Below are 8954 nucleotides of genomic sequence, written 5' to 3'. Positions count from 1 at the left end.
GAATTGTCACCTGCCATACTTTTTCAAATCATCTTCGATCTTACTGGCACTTTTGAGATTCGTCATAAATCCGAACCTATTTATTTATGTCTATTGTTTCTTACGGTAATCTAGATCAATGATTCTTCTCCAATTCCTCAGTAGGGTGGGTCGAAAAATAAACACTTTTGGAATTTAATGCATCTTAGTTAAGTGTGGTTCAAAATAAGATTGATGAATTATCTTCTTCGTAGAGTTCTGAACTTTTCTTGATTTTTAATTTTCTTTACACAACTGAAAGTCAGAAAATTCTTCAAGATTTATTGCAGGTTTCAATCATTTTTACATAGAAATAATTCTTATTTGATTCGCCCCTATTTGCGGAAAAAATCGTAATGGGTTTGTAAATAGGAGAAGAATTTTTTGAGGTACTTGAAAAGTTTCTAGTGACAAAATACAGTAGGAAAAAAGTGGCCAAGATCCAGGAGTCGCTATGAAATACCCAATTTCAAATATGTAAAAACTATTGAAATGCTAATTTCTACTTCTCGGTCTTATGCATTTTCTCTAGTGTATTTCTAAGCCCAAAAACTCCAGACACGCACAAAAAATTTTGAATCATAAGTGAAAAAATTTATCTTATCAAATACTAAATTTCAAATTTTTACAAATTTCTGTAAATCTCATTTCGACTTCAAGGTCTTGTCAATTTTTTGCTAGTACATTGTTGTCACTATAATGTTCACAATTACCCCGAAAAATTCTCTTTCAATTTTCAAACGCGTTAAAAAATTGTCTGAATACGGTAGTAAATTAATTAGGAATTATTTTCTAAAAAAATGAATGACTGAATTTCCAAAAAAATGAAGATTTTTCTGACCTCTAGGCATGAAAAACAAAATTAAAACTCAAGAAATTTTTAAATATCGGCAAGCAAGAAATGTTTGGAAACTTTTTTCAAGCACCGATAATCAAGCTGCACCCTATTTCTTATTGTTTCTTGAATGTTCGTCAAATAAGAAATAAACAAAATATATGTCGTGGAGAATGATACACGCCGGGGATTTACGACGAATCGTCCACATATTACGTGATATTATAACCTAAGGGTCTACTTTAACGTTACAAAGTACCACATAGTAGCCCAAGTACGAAGTCACATACGGCCCAACTTTGGCCCATAGTCGGCAAAAATATTGCCGAAGCTCGGCTGCCATTATCGCGCCAATGGCGGAATGATAACTGTGGCCTGCACTTGGCAGCCAAGGTTTGGTTGCCATTGTCGGCCCAACACTGGGTACCAGTATTGGACCAACCCTGGCTGCCATCGTCGCGTCATTGCCGGATTGATAACTATGGCCTTGACTTAGCAGCCAGGGTTTGGCTGCCATTGTCGGCCCAACACTGGCTACGGTCTAAGGATATGACAAAAAAGATATTTAAAAAATAAATATTAATTGATTGCGAGTACTTTAAATATAAATATTAATGGTCCTGTTTAGATTGAATACATATATTTCATTTTGAACATTATATTACAAATAAAATTTCTAACGCTACGGGGTATCGAACCTACATCTATATACCTAAATCTATTGCCTAGTAGTCGGACGTGCTAACCACTCCGCTAAACCGACAAGTTAAAACTCTGTGAAAAAGTCATCCTCATAAACTGCAATTCAGAAAAGTTAAAGAACCAAATTTTAAGCTGTCTTTTTCTAATTATTTATTATTATGCGACGAAATGTTAACAGGAATATCAATACAATAATTTTTAAATAAATAATTTAAATTGCTTACATTTTTACTTCGCGTAATATTTCATTTTTTCCATAGTAGCCTGCTTTACAACTTTTTGCAATGACAGGAAATTTAATTTTTTATAAACATTAAAAAATTTTAATGACAGAACTTAACAAATTGCATCGTAAACTTTGACAATTTTTCAATAAATTTTTTTTATCTTTCGTGTAAGATTTATTCAGGTGCTAAAACTGAGACTTGGAAAAACAAAGTGCCGATTCTGGGTCAAGCATCGGTGGAGAGTCGGCAAATATAAATAACCAATATAGCCTGCCAGCACTGGCTCAACATTGGGCCGATTTAAATAAAACATGGTTTGCCGTGATAAAAGTGACACTTGGCCCAGTAATGTACCGTCACTGGGCCAGACCTTGGCTAATCCTCGTGAAACATGGTTCTCCGTACTAAAAGTGATACTTGGCGCGATAAAGTGCCGATACTGGGCTAAGCCTCGGTTGAGGATCGGAAAATATAAATAGCCAATATAGGCTGCCAGCACTGGTTCAACACTGGGCCGATTAAAATGCCGATATTGGCCCAATAACTTTAGCCGACCTTTGGCTGCCAAAATTGGAGCAACACTGGCCCATATATTCAGCTCCGGAAATTCGCACTTGGGAGTGAATTCGCAAAAGTTTTGTAAATCGTGACACTGCACAGTGGGCCAGGAGACCCGATTTCGTGGCAAAAAGTCGATTCTTGAATTCGGAAAAATGAAAAGGACTACTAAACTGAGGAAGAATTGAAGTATTTTTGACGACAATTATACGTTGATTGATGAATTTTTGTTCCGATGATATAGGCACAAAGTAGAAAATCTTGCTAAAATTAGTAATGCTACTGACGTTCGTGGAATACGTTTTTTTATTCCAAGAAATCGATTCCAAACCTCCTACCTACATTTATTTTATTAATCAAAGTGTAAACTTTCTCTGAATTCAATTGAATCTGGAATTGTCAATTGCAATTTAATGCAATCATACTCGTATTATTAGTGAATGTAGAACAAGATTATACAGCAGAACACCTGCTTCCGATTGCTCATAACATGACATAACACAACATATTGATGTCAAAATTATATGAATGTCTTCCTTAGGGTGTGCAATTGAGCATAGGTGTGCTACTTTTTGCTACTTTTCATTTGTTTCGCTGCTTATAGTATATATACATGGCCGCGCACGACCATGCCATGGCGTGTAGAGCGCTGCGCTGCTGCTGGCTTACCTTCATTTGTTTTCCTAGCCGCATCAACGAGGACGTGCGAACTCACTTGTTTCGGCAATCCGCTTTCCGTCCACGTTCCGTGCGTAGATATTAGTAAAATATTAATGAACATAATTGATGTATAAAATATATACATGTTCAATATATAAACTTTCTGAATAAGTTAACAAATTATTCTTTTCTCTCCTCCCTGTTTGTCACTGTCGTTCCTATATTGTGTTAAATATTTCAACATTTTGTCATATAAAATGACGAAATTCACTAAAAGGGAAGTTCTTGGAGAACTCCTCAAAACTGATAATGTAGAAACAACTGTTTTCTACATTTTATCAAAAATGGAATTGAATGTCAATAACATTGAAATTGCAGATGTTGAGAGATTAAAAGCCTCTTTGAGAGCTCTCAAAAGTAGACGCTCTGAAAAATACAAAGCTGCGAGGAGAATCATGTATAAGTTTGAGACGAAAAATGCTGAATGTTTGAATTCCGAATTTCCAGTTTTATTGACCATGAAAACTGAGCGAGAACATCTAACATCTTCTCATCTTGGTCGTCCCAGCCTAGAATTTCATGAGAAATCTGATCGCTCAAAGCGGCGGGAATCCGCAAAAATCAGTACTGAACAGAAGCACGATTCGGAGAAACTCTTAATGGCTTCATGCTATGCAGCAAATCGAACTGATAAGAAAGTTTTGTATACTGTTCTCAAGAAGGTTTCAGGAAACTTGGAGCAACCAAGAAAAGTTAAAAAATTGTTGGAGGCAGCGGAAATTCCAATAAAAAAAAAAGACTGCTGAAGAAGCTCTTACTTTCCCTCTCGATAATTCCCTAACTAAATCTGTGTACACAAATATACGGTTGGAAAGAAAAAACTGTAGTGCTGATATTTGGCCGTCGTACAATTGTATTAGAGAAGTTAAGATGCAATGTAGACCACCGGAAGAAAACATTTCGATTTCGGACAAAAAAGCAGAGGTAACTCTACAGGCCTTGTTGAATCACACTTCCAGTAGGATTGTGGAATCGCAAAGGGAAGTCATAATCCAGCATATGCATAATTTGGGTAATACGGAAATGGATCTTTCGTTGATGTGTTCGTGGGGTATGGATGGTAGTACTGGTAATTCACCTTAAAAGCAATCTTTTAAATCAGCAGAAGACAATGAGAGTCTCAGTGATGAAAACTTGTTTGTAACTTCTCTCATCCCTTTAAGATTGTCCAATGCGGACAATGTTATTCTTTGGAATAACAGAGCGTCTCAATCGCCAAGATCTTGTCGCCCTATTCAGATACTGCAAACTAAAGAAACCGAGGCAATTGTTTTGAATCAAAAAAAGAACATTGAGAATCAAATTGACAAGCTAGAAACTCATAGAATTGCATTAGATGATAGACGGAATATTCGAATCCATTTTTCTTTGTTCTTAACATTGATAGACGGCAAAGTACTGAACATAATAACAGGGAAAAAATCCATGCAAACTTGCCCCATCTGTCATTCAACTCCTAAGTTCTTCAATGACCTTTCCAATAAGCTGAAGGACCTATTTCTACCAGACGTAAATTCGTTGATGTATGGACTCAGTCCATTACATGCGTGGATCAGGATACTAGAATTTTGCTTGCACATTTCGTACAGGCTTCCTCTCAAGGTCTGGCAAGTAAGATCTCCTGCTCAAAAAGAAATATTTGCTCAGCGGAAAAAAGGTTCAAGAGATTTTGTGTGGAAAGTTGGGATTGATAGTGGACAAACCAAAACCAGGTGGCTCTGGTACTACGAACGATGGGAACACAGCTCGATGAGCTTTTGGAAATACAGATGAAATTGCAGAACATCTTGGACTTTACTGTGAGTTACTTCGTAATTTCAAAACAATTTTAACCGCTATGTCACAACAGCTCCCGATAAATCCACTTGAGTTTGGAAAACTTTGTGATTCTACTGCCCGAATATACGTAACTCACTACAACTGATACCCTATGCCTTCAACGTTATATAAGATACTCATTCACGGAGCCGCAATCATAAGCACAAGCGTGTTACCGGTAGGAATGCTTGGCGAAGAAGTTTCTGAAGCTCGCAACAAAGACTATAAGAATTACAGACAATTTCACAGCAGAAAACACGACCGCCAAGCTAATATGTATGATGTGTTTTATAGAGTAATGGATTCTTACGATCCACTCATTTCTGCGATCAATGTTCATTCGCGACTTCAGAAGAAGAAATTTTTGCCCATTTCCGAAAATGTCCGAGTATTACTCACTGCGCCTCAAGTAAATGTGATACCAGAAGACGCAACATCTAGTTCCGATATAGCAGATCGAGAAGATGAAGAGGCTGATCTTTCAGAAACTGAAATTCTGCTAGACGAAATTGAATTGATCGATGAAAAGGGAGATGGAACTCACGACAATTTGTAAGCGAAAACAATAAAGAAAAGTTTTCCGTTGTAGTATATCTGATAAATTGAAAATGTTGAAATAAAATGCATGTTGGTGAGACTGATAGGAGACTTAAAACTCACATTTTTAAACATAAAGGGGATTGTAAATTAGGCAATAAAAACACTCGTTTGTCACAACATGCATGGCAATCTGATCAAAACATATTTTTTTTAATTCATATATAAACTTGAAAAAAAATAGTGTTCAACTTTTAAATATAAGTTACTTTGGTGCTTTTTTCATTTGGGTCTTTATTTTAATATCAGCTTTCATTAATTACTCATTGAAAATTGACTTTATCTCTTAAAGTATTCGTTAGTACATGTTTGTTCTTCCAAATCGAAACATCTTGGTTCGGTTTTTATTATTTTCTTAATATAACGAAATTGCTCTTTTCAAGATTCTGAATTTTATGGTTTCAATTTTAATGTTTTAAAGGAAACTTTTCAAATCATGGTTATTTATAAATTTTAACCTTCAATAATAAAAAATAACTAATTTTTGCACATTTTAAAATTATTTTTTTTTCTCTTAGAAAATGAAAGATTGAAATGTCTTGGATGGCCTCATTAATATCACTACGGGTAAATTTAAAAATCTTCTACAAATTTTTTCCTTAGCAGTTTTTTTTTTCAAATTCTATGCCAGTTTATTAAATATGTTTAAATGATTTAATTTAGGTTATGCATTACCTTAAAGAAGGCCTGAAAGAAGGTCGAAACGTACGTTGCTTTTTTAAAGAAGTTGACAAATAAAGCATGATTCTTGGGCAACTGAATCCACTATTCTTTTTATTGGACAGTATGACCAATAATACATTCTCAGACGAATTGACTTCATTAAAAGTGGAATCATTAACATTTTCGAATAAAAAAACTAATTTTCAAAAAAACTCTACACAAACCATAAACAAAAATAGGTTATTTTTAAGTCTACGACATAATTATCAGCTGAAACACTTTTTTAAATTTTGAACTAAAAACTTAATTTATAATTATACAGCTGTATGATAACCTTATAAGGGAGAAAATTTTCAACCGAAAGTAGAATAATAAACTTTTCAATAAAAAAATTAATTTTCGACCAAAAATGTGAATGTTTAAGAAAGAAGTTTACGACGACATTGTTGAATTTTTATCTTATAAGGAACACATTTTCAAACAAAAGTAAGTTTGAAATAAGTAGTGAATTTTTCAAACACAACATTAATTTTATGAACAAAAATACTAATCTTCAACATAAAACATAATTTATGATCGAATAGCTGAATCATAAACTTATAAGGGAGATATTTTCAATCGAAAGTGGAATAATAAAATTTCGTGGTAAAAAAAAAATTAAGTAAAAGAAGTTCTAACAAAATAAGTACATTTTTAAATGAACAGTTTTATTTTCAACTAAAAACATAAAATTTTGAGACAAAAGTTAATTTCAGATAAGGTAGAATTTTTAAACTATAAGCGACATATTTTCAACCTTTAAAAATTCAACATTTAAAACATTTAAACATTTAAAATTATCGGCGGCAATACACACCCACACTCACACATCACACGCACACAATTTAACACGACACATATACACGTAGATTTAATTAGAAATGTATTTTATAGGAAGAATATATTTCGTTTTCTTTTTGTCAATATATAAACCGTTGTTCCGTTTATTTGTAAAGCCTGTCCCAAATCCGAAAACCCTGGCCAGTCTGAAGCGTCCGGAGGGACAACAAACAGGTGCAATTAAACGAAACGTTACAGCATAATAACAAAAAAAAAGCAACAAGGGTCAATACAAAATATTATTTTGAGACAACATTAAACTGGAACCATACTGCGTAAAGAAAAGAGAGAGAAAATAGAGACAAAACGAAATTAGGAAATGAAGATGACCATAGTGAGGGGTAAGAAACGAGGAAACTACGTAAACAATAACGCTAGTGCGTCCAGTGGAGTAACTACAGTATAAGAAAGCGAAGTCATTAGGTGTGGCTACAAAACCGAGAGAAATGCTGAAGGCACTGGAATTAATAAATTGATAATCGGTCGTTACAGAGTAAAACAAAGAAATAAAAAGGGGGTGTCAAGAGTCATACTAACAAGGGAAATCATGAAGGCGTTAGAATAAACAAATTAACAATAGGTTATTAGAGACAGTAAAACAGAGAAAATAGGGTCTGAAAGTTACGGGAAAAAGGGGTCGAGAGAGAGAGGGGTCGTAACGGCTACACACATCCTAAAGGAACAGGCAACAGAAACACAATATACTCCTATGATACACTCTGACTATCATCCGACACATCGTAAACGAAAGAACAACCAGTCGGCACTCCATTATCTAAGAACTATTCACTAAACATAGCGATCCAGCTAAGGATTATTATTAGACTTCTTTGACTATATAAAAAAAGACAGTAAACGGCCTGGCTGAATCACTAAGGAAAAGATTAAAGTCCTACCTCAGAGAAAAGCAGAAGTCCGTCAAAATTATGGTAGAATTCGCAACTGTGGTCGAAACCTCGAGCTTACAAGCGTTACTGCCTGAGTCGCATCAGTGATCCCAGATCCAGAGCTGCCAGATCGTGGATGGAAATTACCCCCACCATACCTACCGTTTGGGAGCCGCAAAACAGAAAGTGCATGATTACCACTGTGAGTTCGTATGTAAGCCGAAAATGCACGATTCGACCTCGGAGTTCTGCTGTACGATGATTGCCGATCTGAAGGCTTCGGAAGACTTCGGTGGTCTTCTATTCATATCTTGCTCCCCATTTGAAAGAAATTGAAGAAATTGGCGATTTGGATCTTTTGCATGATTCTTAATTTCATGCACACGTCGATTTTCAGGTTATGTTTTCCAGGTGTACATAATATGGATATATATATATAATAATAATAATAATAATAATAATAATAATCAAATACATAACTGAACAAAAAAAAATTTTAATTGTTTTCAACACGATAGTAAAATTTTCAATAAAAAAATTACATTTTCATCCAAAAAGCTAAACAAAGATTACTTTTCTACCAAGAAAGAAGAGTATTCAATAAAATACAAAACTTTCTAACTAAAAACGATCACTTTTCATTTAAACACAGAATAGTTAAATTTCTGGTTAAAAAAATTAATTTTTAACCAAAAAGAAAATAAATTTTCTACAAAATAGTTACATTTTCAGAAAACAAATTTATCCAACTAATTGATGAATCAACAACCAAAAAAAAATATGAGAAAAAAATTTTTAAATTCTTTGAAATCGCTCGAAATTATTGAAATTTAAAAAAATTTTAAATACTTTAGAAATCTTTAACAAAAAAATAAGTTGTAGGTGTTTCAAAAGGTTTTAAAGGATTTGAAAAATTTTAGAGAATTTTAAAAGATTGCAAGGAATTTGCAATTGATTACAGTAATTTAATATAACATTTTAAGGGATTTGATATATTTTAGGATATTTTAATAGGTTTCAAGTAATTTTCAAATTATTTTAATAATTTAG

At 33.8% G+C, this 8954-nt stretch overlaps 1 protein-coding gene and 1 long non-coding RNA gene across 2 annotated transcripts in view; one reads left to right on the top strand and one right to left on the bottom strand.

Annotated features, from left to right (window-relative positions):
- The window catches only part of LOC117171703, an 18413-nt gene extending 10426 nt beyond the window's left edge, over positions 1–7987 (bottom strand). Inside the window, exon 1 of the long non-coding RNA XR_004466912.1 lies at positions 7914–7987. This is a non-coding gene — a long non-coding RNA (uncharacterized LOC117171703). The remainder of the gene's footprint in view (positions 1–7913) is intronic.
- The window catches only part of LOC117171068 (synaptotagmin-6), a gene marked incomplete at its 5' end in the record, with an annotated part of 240457 nt that overhangs the window by 194733 nt on the left and 36770 nt on the right, over positions 1–8954 (top strand). The window lies entirely within an intron of this gene.

Source organism: Belonocnema kinseyi, chromosome 4, assembly GCF_010883055.1.
Source record: "Belonocnema kinseyi isolate 2016_QV_RU_SX_M_011 chromosome 4, B_treatae_v1, whole genome shotgun sequence".
Lineage (NCBI taxonomy): Eukaryota > Metazoa > Arthropoda > Insecta > Hymenoptera > Cynipidae > Belonocnema > Belonocnema kinseyi.
Note: the sequence above shows the minus strand (reverse complement) of the source record. Positions and strands in the feature narration are given on the sequence as shown.